General features: G+C 51.0%; 1 pseudogene; it reads right to left on the reverse strand.

Annotated features, from left to right (window-relative positions):
• Window positions 1-1,871: 1,871 nt before the first annotated feature.
• LOC116944299 (U6 spliceosomal RNA) lies at window positions 1,872-1,985 on the reverse strand (annotated as a pseudogene).
• Window positions 1,986-19,974: the final 17,989 nt, after the last annotated feature.

The following is a 19,974-nucleotide window of genomic DNA, read 5'->3' on the forward strand; positions in this document are numbered from 1 at the left end:
GACTCTAGGATGCAGCACGCTGGGAGGCGGTGGGGACTGTGGAAAGAGTGTTTATATATCTGGGTGTGCGTTTAGGGGGAGCGGTAATGTAGCGGTTAGTGCGCTGCGCTACGAACTCGAGGAGCCGAGTTCGAATCCCGCTCATGGCCAATACCAGTGACGATTATCTGAACGAGTATTAGGCCTCTCCTAATGTCGGCTTAGCCTCAAATGGGTACCTGGTGTGGCCTGTAAACATCACCACTGGGGAGACAAAGGCGGCCGAGCGTGGTGTCGCTTTGTGTACCGTGCCCGCCTTCATAGCTACTTGCCCCAACAGTCTGTTAAATGTTAGCGAGCACCTATGAACGCCGGAACGTGTACACAGAGGGGCGTAATGTGACCAGCACTACGCCCGGTCCGCCTTTGTCTCTCAAGTGCGGCTGTTTCAAACTTAGCTCCATCTACATATTCGCCAAGCGATGTTGCCCAATGTTGAGAATAAAGCTCCGAGCTCTATGGGCCAGACGGTGACGCGCTGCACCGCTCACTCGATAGGCAGAGCCGTCCCTTGGCTGCGTCGAGATCGGGGGCGAGAGCCCCGGTCGCCGCGCTTTAGGGGGCTGGGGGCAAACAATGGGATGTGTCCCGGGTCCCCGCACGCACTCACTAAAGACAACCACTATCACAGAGTGTAACCACGATGCCAAAGTGGCGAACACAAGCGGGGTGTGTGCGTGACCATCGTGCTTCATGAACGTGGTTATTGGACCACAAGGTCGCGGTGATTTAAAGCTGTCCGTAACATCTGAAGTTGTTTTTGTTGTTGCATCGATCATGTTGTGGCTCCAAGGAGCGCAACGTCCAGCCTGGGGCCCTAGCGGGTCGCTGCGTTCGTAGCGCCGTGCGCTAACCACTCCACTGCAGATCCTCGTCGTCCTCTCTCAAAGACAAAGATCCCCCGTATAGCCTTCATCGGCTTTTTGGAGAAAGTGCTGTTAACGAGTTGCACCTATGAAGGCAGGCACGGCCGCACGAGGTGGTAGACGGGGAAGCATCACGACCGGCCACCTTTGTCTCCCCAGTGGCGATGTTAACACACTGCACCAGGTACTCATTTGAGTCGACACACACAATCTCACGCACGATCTCACACACACAATCACACACAATCACACACAATCTCACACACAAGCTCACAACAACAACCGCCATTCGCCACGAAGTGGCGGTGACGTCACCATGGCGCTTGTGCCACGCTTGAGGCCACGTGTCGAACGCCCGCTGGCAGGATGTCATGGGACAGACCCACACACTCACAACATTTCACACTCACTCACTCAAACAAACACACACACACACAATCTCACACACACAATCTCACACGAACACGCGCGCGCTCGGGCAGCTCATAACGAAACGTGTTCCAGGAGAGATCGGCAATTAACTTACGGGAGGTCCCGACTTTCAAAAGTCGGCTGGGCTGCAGCCATAACCGAGACAATTAGGGAGCGGCCCCTCTCCAGTTCTTTGTTTTCATTACGCGGCTCGGCACGTTAAGTGCCGTCGCCTTAAGTGGCCGCCAGAACAATAAAGCACCGGGGAGCTCAGGTCCATTGCCTTCCCCTCCTCCCGTCTCTATCTCTCCCTCCTCTCTCTCCTCCTCCTCCTTTTTTTACGATCAGAGGAAACAAGAAGATGCTCGGTGTAGTCGGCACTTTGCTTCGTTCATCATTTCGGTTTTTTCCAATGCTTTGCTTTATGTGCCCCCACCCCCTTTAAATGAAAGATTTCACAAAATATTTCACGCTCTGCTCTCCTCCTTCTTACCCTCTACCCCCTCTTTATATCCCCCCCCCTTTCTACCCCCCCCTCTCTCTTTTTCTTTTCTTTTTTATATGGAACGCCTCACGAATTTGCGTGTCATCCTTGCACAGGGGCCATGCTAATCTTCTCTGTATCGTTCCAATTTTAGTATATGTACTGCCCTCTCTCTCTCTCTCTACCCCCCCCCCCCTGTTTTCAATGTAATATTTGTAAAAAAAAAGGTATAAACTACGACAAGTGCTGCATCTGCACCCAGCCCTCATGGCAGTCCTACGGCCTCCGACGGGTATATGCTCGCTCTCTCCCCTCTCTCTCTCCTCTCGCGTGCGCGCGCGCGCTCCCTCGTTCCCTCGCTCTCGCTCCTGGTTATTGTTCTGCATATTTAGTTCGTTGCGTTTTTTTTATGACGCACGACATCAAACTCAGCCACCGGCACCATACCGTGAGGCCCCCCTCCCTCCCCGCGACCCGCTACCCCCCACCACCACCACCACCACCACCTCTTGTACACGGGGGAGGAATAAAAGATAAATATTTCGAGATTGTATCGCTGTAATTTACGGGGGAACGGGGAGGCCCATTACCTCGGGCGAAGGAGCGAGCGAGCGAGCGGGGCGGGGGTGGGTGGAGAGGTGGGGGGAGGGGTCTAGGGGGATGAGGGGGGTGGGTAGGGGGTTTGTTGCAAAACGCGGCGTACCTCGATTTACGGCCGTCGCTGATGATCACTCGTCAGGTGTTGGCTGAGAGGCGGCTCAGCCAATGGGGGCGGGACGCGCTTCCCGGCACCATAGGGGAATAAGATGCACGGCCACCCATTGCGGCAGCTACCTCTGATAATTAATCATTTTTAATGAGGCCACGGCTGATTAAACAGCGCTGTTGCTTCTGGAGGAGGAGCAGGAGGAGCAGGAGGAGTCCCTCCGTATTTGCGTCCCAGTGGGACAATGCGATTTTTTTTTGTTCCCGCATATTGCCGAGCGATTTATTGTTGTTGTTGGTGGCGTTTTCCAGTTCGTGTTGTCCCGGCTTCGGCCCAGCAGCGAGCGCCCTTCGCCGCTCGTTGTTGTTGCAGAGCTTCGCGGTTCCATACCGACAGGCCGCCCCGGTTACTACTGCATCTGGAGTTTGCACGTCTCTCTCTCTCTCCCCATATTTAGAATCAAAATGCGGTTTAGAGTACTGCATTTTGCTGCTATAAATGTCCACATGATAAGCCACTTCGTTGAGTTATTATTTGAGGCCAGGTCCCTTCTGAAAAAGAGCTGCATCGTTCAGTGGGCCTTGCTTGGAATGAAACTAAATATTGTTTAAATATTTAAAAAAGTGTTTTAACTGTTAAAATAAATACTCCGCGCCAGTGGACGGTTAAACATCCGTCATTAGAAAATATTAGGGCATCGTGTGCCATAGTCAGGGTCCAAATTTGTCAAAATAATTACACCGCAAATGACTGAATTGACACTACTGCGGACTGCGTGAAACGCAGCCGCGTCTTCCCTTGTGATAGCCTTGCGCCATGAGAATGGAGTGACTACCAAATACGGTGTGCTATATTGTTATTAGAATTGTGATTAACTATTCTACCCACCTACTTCCACCCACCTGCTCCTACCCACGCACCTAATCCCACCCACCCACCTACTCTCACCCACCACCTACTCCCACCCACCCACCTGCTCCCACCCACGCACCTGCTCCCACCCACGCACCTTCTCCCACCCACCACTTACTTCCACCCACCCACCTGCTCCCACCCACCCACCTGCTCCCACCCACCCACCTACTCTCACCCACCACCTACTCCCACCCACCCACCCACCTACTCCCACCCACGCACCTTCTCCCACCCACCACTTACTTCCACCCACCAACGACCCCCCAATCTAATTGCGTCGTACATGGCGACCTGCTCTTCACATCATCCCCCAGAGGTCGATAAAATAAGTAGCATTGAGTGAGGAAGTCCACAGCGGTTACCCTTTGGAGAAGAATCGCCCCCCGTCATAGAAATGAGGAATTTCCACCACAGACTCAGGGCTGTAACGAGGAGATAAGGCACCAATTTATAAATGCTCATTGGCACTATAAATCGTTTTGTTTCTTGACTATGGTGACTTGAACAGTGAAACGTTGCTGATGACCTCGGAATGGCGTGCATCAAGATGACGAAACGATAAGAGGTCTTACCCTGTCCCGCAAGGACACAGGATGTGTTAAGATGTTCAAACACCGAATAGACGCCTATTATCACAAGGCATCAAGTCTGCATTAACCACACATCATGCTTGTGGTAAGACGTGCAAACACACACGCTTTGATAACAATCATGTGTTTGCATCTTCTATGTAACTGATTGACCTCCGCCGGAGAGAGACTCTCACCGGGCGTTAGACCGAAGAACGATGCCACACTAGGCTTTTTTGGCGTTTCAAGGACAATGCCTACATTCTTGTCAACTTTTCTTTGCATGTTTAACAAAAAGGCATCTGTTATTAACGCAAACTTGATGCCGTTGTGATAACGGGGTGTCAATTTGGTCTTTAAAACATCTCAACAGTCTCCTTTGTTCTTGGGAATAACACATTTTTTGTTGGCGGGGGAGAGGAAGCGGTATGATTCAGAGTGGGTCACACAAAGCCACGTGATTTACGGGAGGCTTCAGCTGATTTATATAGGGAGATATAATTATGTAGGCGAGATGGGAGGGATTCAGAGTGGGGGTGGTCACGCAGAAGCCACGTGATTTACGGGAGGCTTCAGTTGATTTCGATGGAGATAGAGATCTATATATGAGAGGAGAGAGATTCAGAGTGGGGGTGATCACAGAGAAGTCACGTGATTTACGAGAGGTTTGAGCTGATTCCAGTTATATATAGACGGAAGGGCAGTCACTCAATCGCCGAGCGAGTTGATTGAGGTTCGTACTTGGTCTCCAATGACTGTAAACAACAACAAAAACAGCCGCATTACATTTGGTTCTGTACTTAATTTTCATTACGGAGCGAAATATAATCTCAAGTATTTTTTTATATTATTATTGGCAAATTTGATTTGACTTAGCCGATCATCCCTTTAGGGTTGATAAAATTAGCACTGCTTTCAGGGTGTGGGGGGGGGGGGGGAGTCAACAGCTGTTATCTTATTGGTTGAATCGACCAACCACGCCCACCCTCTCCCCCTGCCATAGGAACGGGGAATTTACACCAATGGCTCTGCATTGCTTGTTAACGGGACATGGGCACGATTCTCGGTTTTCAGTTGAGGAGCAAATCTCCACGACTTTCGATTGTTCTTGTTCTTGTGGGCAAACTTTTCGCAAGTTGAGCAGGCAGGCAGGCATGCAGGCAGGCAGGCAGGCATTCAGGCAGGCAGACAGGCATGCAGGTAGGCATGCATGCAGGCAGGCAGGCACGCAGTCAGGCATGCAGGCAGGCATTCAGGCAGGCAGACAGGCATGCAGGTAGGCATGCATGCAGGCAGGCAGGCACGCAGGCAGGCATGCATGCAGGCAGGCAGGCACGCAGGCAGGCATGCAGGCAGGCAGGCAGGCATGCAGGTAGGCATGCAGGCAGGCAGGCACGCAGACAGGCAGGCAGGCACTCTGCATGCATCGGTAAACTCGCGTGTTCTTATCCTAAGTGCCAAGTTGATTCAAACAACGAGAGAGCTATTCTGTGTGTGTGTGTGTGGGGGGGGGGGGGGGGGGGTAATTGAATGGAGGGGGGGGTTAAAACAAAAACTATGTTAATGTTTGTTAGCTTCACGCTGTCACGCTCCTTAATGTTATTTACCGGGCGATGCAAAAATAAAACTCAAGTTGGGACGGATATTAATGAATGATGACGGCAATAATTGTCTATTAACGAGTTTCTTAATTGTAACGAGCGCGTCTCACTGTGCGCCGTGTGGGGTGAACAAAACTTCCAGCGACCCCCTCCAGCCCCCCCCCCCTTAATACCCCCTTTCTCCCCCCCCCCCAATTGCCCAGTACAATTCCCCCTCTCAAATTAAGTGCAGAAACAAATCGACAGGCACTGCTTTGTTTTACATGAGTGATGTGCGGGCTACTTTAAGTAACGTGAGCAAATTTAAACTGAATTGCAATAACTTGGGTCAAATTATCGTTTTTTTGTTTATTGCGGATGAATGTATATTGGACACTTGAAGAAATATGCCCGATCTAACAAACTATGTTGAGGGTGCTAAGCTAATTAATACATATAGGTCGCCTTCAATCAAGGGGTTTGATGACAGAGCTTACAAAAAGGTGACAGGGAATGGAATGATGTTGTTTACAGGGGGGCGCTGCAGAGATTGAGGATTCGTTTGGTTTGTTCTCCCCCTGCACCTCCGATTAGCACGGTTTGCTACGTACGGCGCGAAAGAAGTTCAACATACATACATACATGCTACTCACACAGAGACCCATAGACCCACAAAGGAGACACCTTGTCTGTTGTTTTTCGCCCGCACCTCCGATAAGCACGGTTTGCTACGTAGGGTGCGATAGAAGTTCAGCACACACACAACATCACAACAACAACAACCGCCATTCGCCACTAAGTGGCGGTGACGTCACCACGACGCTTGTGCCAGACCATGTGCACCTTGAGGACACGTGAAGTGTCGAACGCCCGCTGGCAGGAGGTCACGGGGCAGACCCAAGTGCTACGGATCGACTGACTAAGATGACTGAGATGACTGGTTGATGCACCACCTGTGCCCCCTACTGTTCCAACCTGCTGAGCTTTAGCCACCCGGCGCTCCGCTTGTTGTTGTGAGCGTCGCTCCTCCGCCTCCGTTGTTGTTGGAGGGCGACTGCCTCCAACTGCCCAGTAGCGTCCTTCACGAGCCTCCTCCACAGAGGCCGATCTTGACACCTCTGGTACCAGTCATCGGCAAGTCCACTCAGCTCCATGTCCTCCTGCACCACATCACTCCCTCTCTTCTCTAGCCCATGTCGCGCCCGTTTAGCTCCCTCGATCCGGCCGAACAAAAGCTGTTTCGGCATGCGGTGGCTGGGCATGCGGGCTACATGACCCAGCCAACGCAGCCTTGCCTGCCGGAGGAGCTCACCGATGGGACCTTGCCCAAATCTTTCAAGGATTTGTGAGCTCCTCACACATTCCAGCCTGGTTAAACCCAGGATGGATCGTAGGTAGGCTAACCTAAAGGTTTCTAACCGGCGAAGATGTTCAATTAGGGGGGTCCACGTTTCGCAAGCGTAGAGAAGGGAGGGAATTACCTTGGCCGAGAAGACCTGAAGCTTAGTGCGGAGCGACAGACCAGGTAGCTTCCACACAGCGTTACGCAACCAATGAAAATATATTGCCGCTCGACTAATTCGGAGTGAGACCTCTGCTGTTAAACTGGAGCCGGTCATAAGCACACTGCCCAGATATGGGAAACTCTCTACTCTCTCCACAACTGCACCATCACCGATTGGGAGTTGTGGGGGTGGAGTGTCGGATGGTACAAAAATCCCAGGTAGGTACTTCATTTTGGTGGGGCTGATGGTAAGGCCCCATCTCTTAGTGGCACACTCCAGTCTCAGCAGCAGCGTCTCCAACTCCTCCTCTGAATGAGCAGCTATTACCAAATCATCGGCATACATAACGTGGTTGAGCAATAGGGAGCCATCCCTTGACCGCACCCGGGCATCGATCAGCCTCCCATTATATCTGTACCAAATGGAGATTCCCCCGGTACAGCTATTGAAGGATTCACGACCTACGTGGTCAAAATAGATGTTAAATAATGTGGGAGCTAGAGGACATCCCTGTCACACCCCAAGGTGTACAGGGAATGGCTCTGACTCCCGGCCATGTAGTTTTACCCGGGCCCGCTCACCATCATGAAGGTCCTTAATGATCGTGAGCAGAGTGTCAGGGACTCCAAAAGCACGAAGAACAACTCAGAGCCCAGGCCTACTGATGGTATCATAGGCCTTGACCAGGTCAATAAAGCAGAGATGTAGGTCTTGTTGGAATTCCCTACACCTCTGCTGTAGCAGCCGGACAGAAAATATGGCATCTGTGCAGGACCGCCCTTTCCTGAAACCGCATTGGGGCTCCGCAAGCCTCTCCTCAGCGTGCCTGGCAAGGCGATGTTAAATAATCCTTGCCAGGACCTTTCCCGGCACACTGAGGAGTGAGATGCCCCTGTAGTTGTTACAGTCTGTGCGGTCCCCCTTCTTAAACAGGGGGACCACAAGGGCATCCTTCCAATCCTGCGGAACCCGTCCAGTGGTCCAGACTGTTGTTATGATGTCAAATAGGGGAGTCTGTGCACAAACGCCACCCTCCCTCAGCATTTCTCATTTCGCCGGACATACACACATACATATACACACACACACACTTCCGTCAATACCAACACTGCGCGTGTGTGTGGCCTAAAAGGAAAAAAACATAACAGGCGACGTTTCGGGTAAAGGCCCTGCGTCGTTGCTATCAGAATGACTATCACATCTCCTCTGCAGTGACAGCTCTAGTATGTCTCTGACATGGCCATTGCGAACACCACCCACCACCCTACCTTCCCCTGCAGACAACCCAGTCGCGTCGCGTGCATGCCCTGGTCCCTGGTGCAAGGAATTAGATTCCCCCCCTACCCCCACCCCCCACCCGGTACAATTAAATTCCCCCATGTGCCCCTCCTCTGCCCCTGTCAAATTCGACATCGCTGCGGCCTGGGCCCTCGTCCACTCCCACACCCTCTCGGCACGTGGTGAGCTCCGGTACAGTTGCACCGCCTGCACACTCGATAGCAGCACCACTGCCCACCCCTCACACTCACCGCCCCCCCCCCACGACACTCCACCACCACCCCCCCCCCGTAGCCTCCAGGGCAACCCTCCACCCCAAAGCCCTTCTACGCACAAGCACCCCCAGCCACTCGGCCAACAACTCATCGCGTTTGACTGGGATAGATGGGACAGACAACAGCTCCGCTACGGTGCGTGAGCAGCCGTGACCCCCTTTCTCCCCCCTCGGCGAATTGACGAATTTTTTTGGAGGTGGGAGTTCGATGGGGGTCGGGCACACACAGCGCGTTGTTGGTTCCTTGCGTTGGCTATCGATTTGGGCATTCACTTCTCTTAGACGGCTTTATGGGTCTCTGGCGTGGGAGCCCCAACAGGTGACCGTGTCACGGGCCATGAAATCACCGCCCCGACGTTTGTGTGGTTTTCTGTCGACGGTGGAGGCCGCGGCTGCGACCGCCCGCCCCCCCCCTCCATTCAAAGGGCGTGCGGGTCGATTGCGGTTTGTGTGGTGGCCCTTTAATATGTCGGGGGGTGTTTTGAATACAGAGTGATCAATTTATGGATACACCACCAAGTTTCAAATGCGCCTTCTCTACTCGGCCGTGTCTCTGCGGGTCGGGGTTCCGATACTGAGCGTGTTGGTCTCTTGTTGAACCGCTCGAGGTTTGCTGAGTTTGTAACGGAGGCGACGAAATTATGGAGGACGTTTGAAATCGTGGCGATCCATTTACGGATAGCGCACTGGTTAGTTACCAATGGCCCTCCCTACACCTCCCGAGTCTCTTGGTCGCTCGTCAATTTGTGACCACGACCTGGACGCACTTGTTTTGAGATGGTTTCTCTTATTTGAGGAGCCACGTGCTCGCACTCGGAAAGGCCGAGACCCACCACCGCAACAGCCCCGAATCTCCCGCGCATCTCCCTTATATACGGTCCGAGGCCACGCCCCCATTCCCGAACCTGGTTTATAGACTGCACGCATTACCGGCAGACGCCACCTTTCCTCTCCCGACACCTGGCCACGCTCCTATCTCTCGATCATTCCCGTCGCCACCAATCCACTTGTACTGCAGGCTGACTCCTCTGTCATTACCACCCGGGGTCACTAGTCCCTTCGCACTGCAGGCTGACTCCTCTGTCATTACCACCCGGGGTCACTTGTCCCTTCGCACTACAGGTTGACTCCTCTGTCATTACCTCCCGTGGACACTAGTCCACTCGTACTGCAGGCTGACTCCTCTGTCATTACCTCTCGTGGACACTAGTCCACTCGTACTGCAGGCTGACTCCTCTGTCATTACCTCCCGTGGACACTAGTCCACTCACACCGTAGGTTGACTCTACTGTCATTATAACAAATGGCCTGCTATTCCTCCTGTGTCTTTTGGTTGGGTTCTTCCACGCGTTGCACGCTCTCTACTGCCTCTGCTGATCCCTGCAAACACGAATAGTCGGGCGGCGGTGGCAGTGCTTACTTACGTGGCAGCTGACCATCCAGCACAGCTGCGGAGGCAGCAGCGAGATGGGGGTTGGTGTCTCTCCGCACACACAGATGCTGCGTGAAACTCCCCCTTCCCGTGGCTGGGTCTCGAGGAGGAGGTCCCATACCTCTGGCTTGCCAGGAGAAGGCAGTACAGCAAGTGGGCTAATCGTCATCTCCCCCCCCCCCCCCCCCACCATCTGTACGGGGATAGAGTATTGCTCCCTCGCGCAAGGCGTGGGGATTCTACGGGTGCTCCGGTTTCCTCCTCTCCACGTCAATAATAATGAAAGTTGTAGACACAGCTCATCGTCATTAATTGCCTGAAAACATCTGGTAAAAATACGCCAATGTGAGAGCAGCAGGGCCCTCCTGAACATGTGTCATGCAACTCAGTGTGGCATTCCAGGATAAATAAGCAAGTAAAAAAGTTAATGAATGTGGTACACCACAATTAGTCAATCTTTCAGGCAGCGTGCTGTGGGCTAAAGCGTGGCGACTCTTACCTATTTACCCAAGCGTCTGGCCGGCGGGAACGAGTAAGCCGAACTACTCCAATTCCACTAAACAGCAGCGTTCTTCATTGCAAGGCCCAGGGGCCACTGGAGGCCCCTGGTGGCCTTTGGTGCTGCCCCGTGACGTGCGGCCTCCGACGATACACAAACAGCGAGAACACCACTCATCATCATCATCATCAACGTGCTGCTGTCAAACCCACAATGGTTTCAAATGTGTGGCGGCCCCCTCACATACACTGATGATGTCCTATCGGCGAAAATGCCCCTCCCCCCCCCCCCTGAAAATTAGTGAAGAACACGGCTCTATACTCCTCGCCAGAGCTCCCTTCTAGCATAGGCCATTCCATCAGCAGGTACCTGAACAAGCAGTTGCAGAGCTGCGCCCATATAAATCTAAGCCCCCCCCCCCCCGTCGAACACTCTTTGCACGACAGACGGGACGGTGCTGACAGAGTCAATGACTGAGATTGGTGGGAGACCACGTGCGGAGACGTGGAATAACGGGTTGCGTCCTCCGCATGTAATTTATCCTTTATTATTTTAGTGGGGTATCTGCAAATGGATCGCCCGTTAATTCAAGCTTTTTTTGGGGGGGGGGAGGGGGGAATTACAGCGCCGTAAATTGAAATCGATTTATTGGCGAAGGCGAGTCTATAGTAACTGCGTTCGCACGACACGCAATTGAGATGCGGCATTATTTTGGATTTACAATGAGGCCTGTCGCATCTTAAGAAGCAGCGTGGTGAAGTATGGTCACTGATGTTGGTGGCCGTGAGCGGAAATTGAACACTGGTCACCGGGTTCGTTACGCAGCTCGCTCGCCGTTACACAACCGCTCGCTCCTCCCCCCCCCCCCCAAGACAAATACAAAGATCCACCGTATAGCTTTAACAGACTGACAGACTGTAGGGGCAAGTGCTGTTAGCGAGCACCTATAAAGGCCGGAACGCAACACAAGGGGGTGGGTGGCCAACACCACGCCCGGCCGCCTTCGTCTCCCCAGTTACGATATTTACACACCGCACCAGGTACTCATTTGATACTGAGCCGACCTAGGGGAGGCCCAGGACCGTTTCAGATAATCGTCACTGGCGTTGGCCGTGAGCGGGAATGGACCCCGGGTCGCCAGGTTCGTAGGGCAGCGCGCTAACCACTACACTACCCCCCCCCCCCCCCCACACACACACACAGACACACACAGACACACAGACACACACAAACACACACAGACACACAGACACACACAGGGCGGTGTGCGCCAGCGTGAGGAATAAACACGGAGCGACCTTGGTGCGTGATGGAGTGCGCGCGTCGCGAGAGCGCAGAGGTCGCGCCGGGGTTGGGCCACCCCCCTCCAACGCCACCGCCGCCTTTGTCTCTCGAGACTCGCGACGCGACGCCTGGCAGAGGCGGCACGCTCAGCAGGTTCGCCTTACGAGCCACGTGTGTGTGTGTGATGAATCCGGCGTGGTGCTGGTCACCCAATCCCTCGTGTGCCGTGCCGGCCTTCATGGGTGCCCGCTACCAGCACTTGCCCCAACAGTCTGTTCAAGGCTATACGGGGGATCTTGGTCTTTGTCTTTGTGCGTGTGACGAATATCTGAACGGGTCGTGGGACCTCCCCTAGGTCGACTCAGCCTTAAATGAGTACCTGGGGCCGGTGTGTCAACATCTCCACTGGGGAAACAAAGGCGGCCGGGCGCGGTCTGGCCACTCTCTCCCATATGCCGTGACAGCCTTAATAGGTGCTCGCTAACAGCACTTGCCCCAATAGTCTGTTAAATGCTGGGGGGGCGATAGTGTAGCGAACCCAGCGACCCAAGCTCGATTCCCACTCACGGCCAAAGCCAGCGATTATTTTCTGAACCGGTCCTGGGCCTCCCCTAGGTCGACTCAGGCTTAGCATGAGTGTTTGGTGCGGTGTGTTAAACATCGCCACGAGACGAAGGCAGCCGAGCGTGGTGATGGCCTGCACTCCTTCGTGTGCCTTGTCTTCGTACGCGTATGTGTGTGTGTGCTCATGGGGAGTGGTGGCACTGTGGTTAGCGCCCTGCGCTACGAACACGCCCAGCTCAGTTCGTTTGATTCCCGGCTGCCATCAGTGGCAGTGATATCTGAACCTGCTGCTGCAGCGTGCATCCAAAAATATCCCGAAGCAAGAAGATCAGTACTGGATACAATCACATTTGCAAATGTGATTTGTAAATGTGATTTGTAAATTTGATCCTTTTCCCGTGTACCGATAGTAAAATTTTAATGTGCAATATTATTGGGGGACTGTGTGTTGACTCGGTGTGGTCTGGGACTGTGTGTGCAGTTGTATCGCTGCATTGCCCGAGCTTGGGAATTGATGTACTTGTGTAACATGCACTTTTTACTTAATTTCGTTTTATTGTCAGTGATTTCATCACCGTTCCTACGCTTTTCACTCTTGTCGTCGGTTGTTTTTCATTGTTTGTTGTAAATTTCTGACCCGCCCCGAGCGAGCGAACACCTGTCTATAAAGAGCTGCACAGCCCGTTGGATTTCTCCAGGATAAACACAGACGCTGAATCGTTGCGCTTCGATGTTTTGGGGGGTTACGGGGGTCGTCGAGGGCAGGGAGTGGGGGTGGAGTTGGATGTGGTGGGGGGTGAAGGGGAGGAGGAGGAGTAGGAAATTGACTGAAATGCTTCTTCGGCAGATTCTCAACCGCTCCGCTACAGCGCCCGCTGCCAATTACCGGGGACCTGAGTGATTGAGAAGTCGGCGGGCGGAAGAGGGTTGGGGGTGGGGCGGATCGGTGGGGGGGGGGGCTATGACAGACGGCGGAGGTCCCATAGCCTGGGAGGAACAGGTCAAGGGGACACACAAAGGGGTCGTGACCTCTCGCCGCGTCGCCGCTGGTGAGTCCCCGTCGACAGAGTTGTGGACGAGTCGCGTCGTCCCATTCTTGTCGCACGGCTGCTGATGTGGATGCAGAGCAACGACTACGATGTTACATCCAGGGTGGTCAAGCCAGCAGATAACAGCGTCTGGAGCAGCCGAGTTGCGTCATCGCTGTGATGTCGCCTTCGTGTTTGTGGATCCGGGCACTGCGACGTTATCTTCTGCTGTACGGTCTGTTCTGGATGACGATAGTCGCACACTGTTACTGGAGAGGTTTTTTTCCTTTTCAATTTATGCATCAGGTACCCCCATCTACTGCCACGGTTTTGTGAAGTGGGTGCGCTTTTAGGGTGAACCGTGAGCACTGGCGGAGCCAGTGGGGGGCCGGGGTGGGTGGCACGTGCCCCCCCCAATGATCTGATCGAAATCCCTCATTTCGATCGGATCATTGGGGTTCATTCGTAATACATTGGCATTTTGCAACCTCCACTGCCACTGTGCCGCATATTATTATGTGCCAGGGACTCTATGAGATGATAGTACAATAGTCTGAGTCCACAATTGGCAATAAGTAACGGCAAAGCAGTTATAAGCGACTCAGAATTGTGCGCAGTTGCGTATAGAGTCCACGACTTCCCTGAAGGCATCGACACCTTCAGCGGGCGCGATGCCGATCACATAACGCCGTTCGAATTCGACCCTCGATCGGTGGCTGCGCCATCGCCACACACACGTCGAATAAAAAGCAAGGGACAAGTCCTTGCTTACTAACAACTCCTTACTTACTAACAACTCCTTACTTACTAACAACTCCTTACTTACTAACAACTCCTTACTAACAACGCCTTACTAACAACTCCTTACTTACTAACAACTCCTCTATCATTTTCATTGCTGGAGGGGTTGCCCCCCCTACCTGAAAATCCTGGCTCCGCCATTGACCGTGAGCATCGTGGAAGATCAAACCCAGGGATATCTTCTGCGTTGTGTCTTTCACAGGCTTGGGGTTTGCTTTCGAGTTCGTCTGAAGCTAAATTAAGCTCTCGAAGTTTCATCGGGGGTTGAATCGCTGCCGTGGAGACCGATTCGGGGCAGGAACCGCCGTGGCACCAGCGGTAGCGCGTTGGCCGCTCGTTGGTGCTGCAGAGGATGGAGGTTCGAATCCTGCAGGACGCCCTGGTTAAGCCTAAGGCCCTGCAAAATTGGTCGCTCACGCCCCTATGGACAGCAAATGCCGATGGCACGATCATGGTGACACTGGGAGAAGTTAAATAATAATACGTTAAAGAATAAAGGAGGAAGGTGCACATGTAGAGCAAACAGACAAAATCAGATAAATAGACAGAGAGCCAAAGAGAATGACGGACCCATAAAGACACTCGGGCGGACAGATATAGACGGCCAAACATACAGACGTGCACAAAGCCACACGGACAGGCAGGCAAACATGCTGGAAAACAAAAAAGCACACACACGCACTGTCACACAGAGACTGGACAAGAGAAAGCTGGACGGACACACACACTGAAAAATACACCTGACACAGACAGACTCTCACACACAGACCGTCACACACAGACATACACACATAGACGTGACACACACACACATGCCGTCACAATACAAACGTCACGCACACAGACAAAATACACACAAGAAGAGACACAGACTGTCACAGACACAAACAAAGGCCAAAGATCCTCCGTATAGCCTTAGCAGACTGTTGAGGCAAGCGCTGTTTACGAGTAGCACCTATGAGGGCCAGAACGGCACAAGAGGGGGTGGGTAGCCAGCACCACGCCCGGCCGCCTTTGTCTCCCTAGTGGCGATGATTTTACGCACCGCACCGTGTAGTTATTTAAAGATCTTTGTTTTTTTCGGTAAAGTCACGTAGAAATAATAAAAATGAAAATACAATTACATAATATACGACGTTTCGATTGCAACACAAGCAATCATCATCAGGTAGAGGAAACATAACCGCAGATATGTATACAGACCTTAAGTAGAGGGAATTAACACAGATATACCGGGGAATACAGAGAGACGGAACATCACACTAAATCAAACAGGGTTTAGCAAAATTTGGAAACTATATAAAGCAACACAGACGGTCGGTGAAAACACAATTAACGCATGGTTTGGTTGAATACACTGTTTCAAAGATTGTTAAATTGTAAGTTAAGTGTGAAATTTAAGATATTGCTTGTGTTGCAACCGAAAGGTCGTATATTATGTAATTTTATTTTTCTTTTTCTTATTTCTACGTGACTTTACCGAAAAAACAAAGATTAATTCTTGCAGTCACGAAAGCATCAAATCTAGTTTGAACCACCTTTTCGGGGAGGTATGAAATGTATGGCTTTGTGTTCTTTGCTGGTGTGCCTGCCTTTGTGTCTTGAATTGGATTCGTGTCTCTACCTATAGTTGTGTACCTGGGTGCCTCTAAGTGTGCGCTGCCGCGCCCACTCTCCGTGTGCCTGACAACGTATATCATGATAATTTGTGTCCCATTGTCTATGAGTCCCAGTCCCTCCATCTCTAGCTATTTAAAGCCTCGGTACAGAGTTGCTCCACTTCTTAACTGTGCGCGTGTCTCCCCCCATAGGTCTCTCTACGGTAAGTATTCTATCACTATCTTAAATTTCACACTTAACTTACAATTTAACAATCTTTGAAACAGCGTATTCAACCAAACCATGCGTTAATTGTGTTTTAACCGACCGTCTGTGTTGCTTTATATAGTTTCCAAATTTTGCTAAACCCTGTTTGATTTAGTGTGATGTTCCGTCTCTCTGTATCCCCTGGTATATCTGTGTTGATTTCCTCTACTTAAGGTCTGTATATATCTGCTATTATGTGTTTCCTCTACCTGATGATGATTGCTTGTGTTGCAATCGAAACGTCGTATATTATGTAATTTTATTTTTCTTATTTCTACGTGACTTTACCGAAAAAAACAAAGATTAATTGTTGCAGTCACGAAAGCATCAAATCTAGTTAAGTAGTTACAGACACCCATAGACGTTCACACGGACACACGTAGACGAATAAACACACACAAACTGTAACACTGGCAGACACACAGACTATCACACGCGCACACAGACACGCAGAGACTATCACACACACACAGCAGCAGCAGCAGACAGACACACGCACAGACACGCGTAGCCACAGAGACGGTGCCCGGCAAGCTGTGTGTGTGTGTTTGTTTGGCCCGGCCGCTCTATAATTATTTCTCAGCGATGTGTTCCAGCGCAGCGCCAACGCCACGCCATGAACATCGACCTCATCTCGCACGCAATCCGAGCCACGCGACTCTCGCAACCGAAACAAAACCTCCCAAAAAAAAAACTTTCGAACTTTTTTTTGTGCGTGTTACTTTTAATTGAACAACTTTTGACAAAAACCAACCAGCCACCTTCCCCCCACCTCCACGCTCCCACCCCCTCTAACCCAGAAAGCCCGCTGCAAAAAGAAAAAAATCGGTCAACTTTCTCGTCCGTTGCCCTTTTTTGTTTGTTTTACAGGAGGCTCGTGGAAGCTGCGGGGACGGAATTGAGGACCGGCAGAGGTCGTCTTAATTAGTTGCTAATTGCTCGTTAATCATTGGCGCGAGGAAGACTACCCAGGGAGCTCGTTACATACCGAAGCGTTCGCGTTGTAAGCGGCGCAGGTCGCGGCGGCACAGCTGAATCCGGGTTTTTTTTTTTTTTGGGGGGGGAGGGGGTTTGAATCCGTGTTTTTTCATGTTGAATCCGGATTTTGGATTTTAATCCGGGTTTTGGATTTGACAGTGGTGCAGCGATGGACACACGCATCTCCGATGAGCACAGTTGGCTCCATACGGTGCGAAAGAAGTTCACCATACGCACAACAACTCAACCCACTCGTCATTAACACTGTGTGACCTTAAAATAGATTTAATCAGCGACGTTTCGGGCAATGACCCTTATCCCGATTTGAAGAATCGTAGATGTCTGACGGTGGCGCACGCCTGTTATTCGTCATTGTAGGGGGCGTGGGGTTCGTGTATCACACACACACAGTTGCTGTGAAACTCCCTTCCTGTTGCTGGGCGTCGAGGAGGTGCCATTCCCTCCCCCCTACCCCTGGCTAGTCAGGAGAAGGCGGTACAGCAAGTGGACAAATCGTCATCTGTTTCCATCTGTACGGTGATAGCGTGTTGCCCCCTCGCACGTGCGGGTTTTCTCCCGGGTCCTTCCGTATTCTCCCACACGTATTAACACCTGATAATTATCCGATAACACCTTAATATTTAGAGGACCGCAGAGCTGGGAGGGAAAATTTGGTTCTGACTCACCACCACGTGACTGCTGTTGCTGCCTTCCTGCTCCTCGTCTGTGGTTGCTCCTCCTGGCGCCTCTGAGTGCTCCTTTCTCTGAGTCGTCCTCTCTCTCTGAGTCGTCCTCTCTCAAACTCTCTATTAGTCGTCCTCTCTCTCTCTGAGTCTTCCTCTCTCTCTCTCTCTGAGTCGTCCTCTCTCTCTCTCTGAGTCGTCCTCTCTCTCTCTGAGTCGTCCTTTCTCTCTCTCTGAGTCGTCCTCTCTCTCTCTCTCTCGCTGAGTCGTCCTAACTCTCTGAGTCGTCCTCTCTCTCTATCCCCTCTCTCTACGAGAGCGAGGAACGGAGGGAGACCTTGTGGTGGCGGCGGCGGCGATGGTGGTTGCGCAGTGATGTAGGTTGCAATCACCGTGATCGGTTGCACCATGCAATACATGTTAATTTTGTATTCATGTTGTTTTTTTTCTGACTTCATGTGAACGAAAAAACACAAATTCGCCAGTTTTCTCATTGAAAATATGTCAATTTAGAAATATCACTGTCTCAAAAGTAAAGTTTATGGGGAATAATAGCCATTTTCTATACTTTTTAGTCATAAGCAATTACGAAATAACACTTACTACCCAGGAACAAAAATTGTGTTACATAGTGTAATCACAGGTTGTGCCATGCATCGCCCTCGTCTGTACGTTTACAAACCACAGAGTATGGACCTATGGTAAACCGATATAGACATATAGAGACCCGTAGAGACATATGTACACATATAGACCCATACAGACACGGAGAGATACATTAAAGACAACCAGCAAGTGGTGCGATTGAGGGTCCATGCACTCCGAATCCTGGACCTGTTTAATAAACCCACAGAGACACGTAGAGATGCACAGACACTCTTAGAGACACACAGAGATCCACAGAGAGATACATCAAAGACAAGCCACAGTGGTGAGATCGAGGGTCCGTGTAACCAAACTACGGACTGCAGAGTAAACCCACCTTGATCTGCGCTCCTTCAACGGAGGAGAAGGGAAAGCGACACGAACTCTCTCTGTCCCTCTCTACTGAAGCCCTCTCGTCGTGGCGAGCAGCAGCAGGACCTTGGCATTGGCATCGATAACTCCTGAACCACGTTGCCATAGTCTAGAATGAGAATAGTCTATGGCCAATGTGAGTCTATGGGCAATGTCAGTCTATGGGCAATGTTAGTCTATGGGCAATGTTAGTCTATGGGCCTCAGTATATGAGCAATGTTAGTCTATGGGCAATGTTAGTCTATGGACAATATTAGTATATGAGCAATGTTAGTCTATGGGCAATGTTCGCCTATGGGCAATATTAGTGTATGAGCAATGTTAGTCTATGGCCAATGTTAGTCTATGGGCAATGTTAGTCTATGGGCAATGTTAGTCTATGAGCAATGTTAGTCTATGGGCAATGTTAGTCTATGGGCAATGTTAGTCTATGGCCAATGTGAGTCTATGGGCAATGTTAGTCTATGGGCAATGTTAGTCTATGGGCAATGTTAGTCTATGGGCAATGTTAGTCTATGGGCAATTTGAGTCTATGGGCAATGTTAGTCTATGGGCAATGTTAGTCTATGGGCAATGTTAGTCTATGGGCAATGTTAGTCTATGGGAAATCTTATTGGTTCTTTCGGTAAAGTCACGTAGAATGGAAATAAAAAAATAAAAATAAAACGCAATAAAATAAAAGAAAATTCTCACGACGTTTCGGCCACAACACAAGTAGCCGTCTTCAGGTGAAGCAACATAACTGTCCAGAAGACAGCGCTTGAGTGAGCACTGCCAAGCAAGTGCAGCGTCTTTTAAGCTGTGTGGGAGGAATTAACATATGAATAGTGACAAGCTTCGCAACGGAGCGGGGGGGGGGGGGGTAAAAAAGGGATACAACAAAACCACCACGGTGCTCTGTCCTGTGTTGCGTTGTAACTGTGCTATAAACTGGACTACTATACAATATTATACCTTTCAATCTAAACTACATGGTATAATATCATATCCATAGACAAATTCCACCTTTGCCTTACTCTACAATACCCTATACTTTAGACTATAAAATATTAGACTGTAGTATTACACTATCTTATTCTATCAACCCTACTGTATACCACATTGCTGATATTCACTATACAATTACGATACTATATATTGCCCCATGAATTATGTTAAACAATACAATGTTATGGGTAGCTTTCCAAGATGACAG

This window comes from Petromyzon marinus, chromosome 20 (genome assembly GCF_048934315.1).
Source record: "Petromyzon marinus isolate PM22_M1 ecotype Great Lakes invasive population chromosome 20, UKy_Petmar_22M1.pri1.0, whole genome shotgun sequence".
NCBI lineage: Eukaryota > Metazoa > Chordata > Hyperoartia > Petromyzontiformes > Petromyzontidae > Petromyzon > Petromyzon marinus.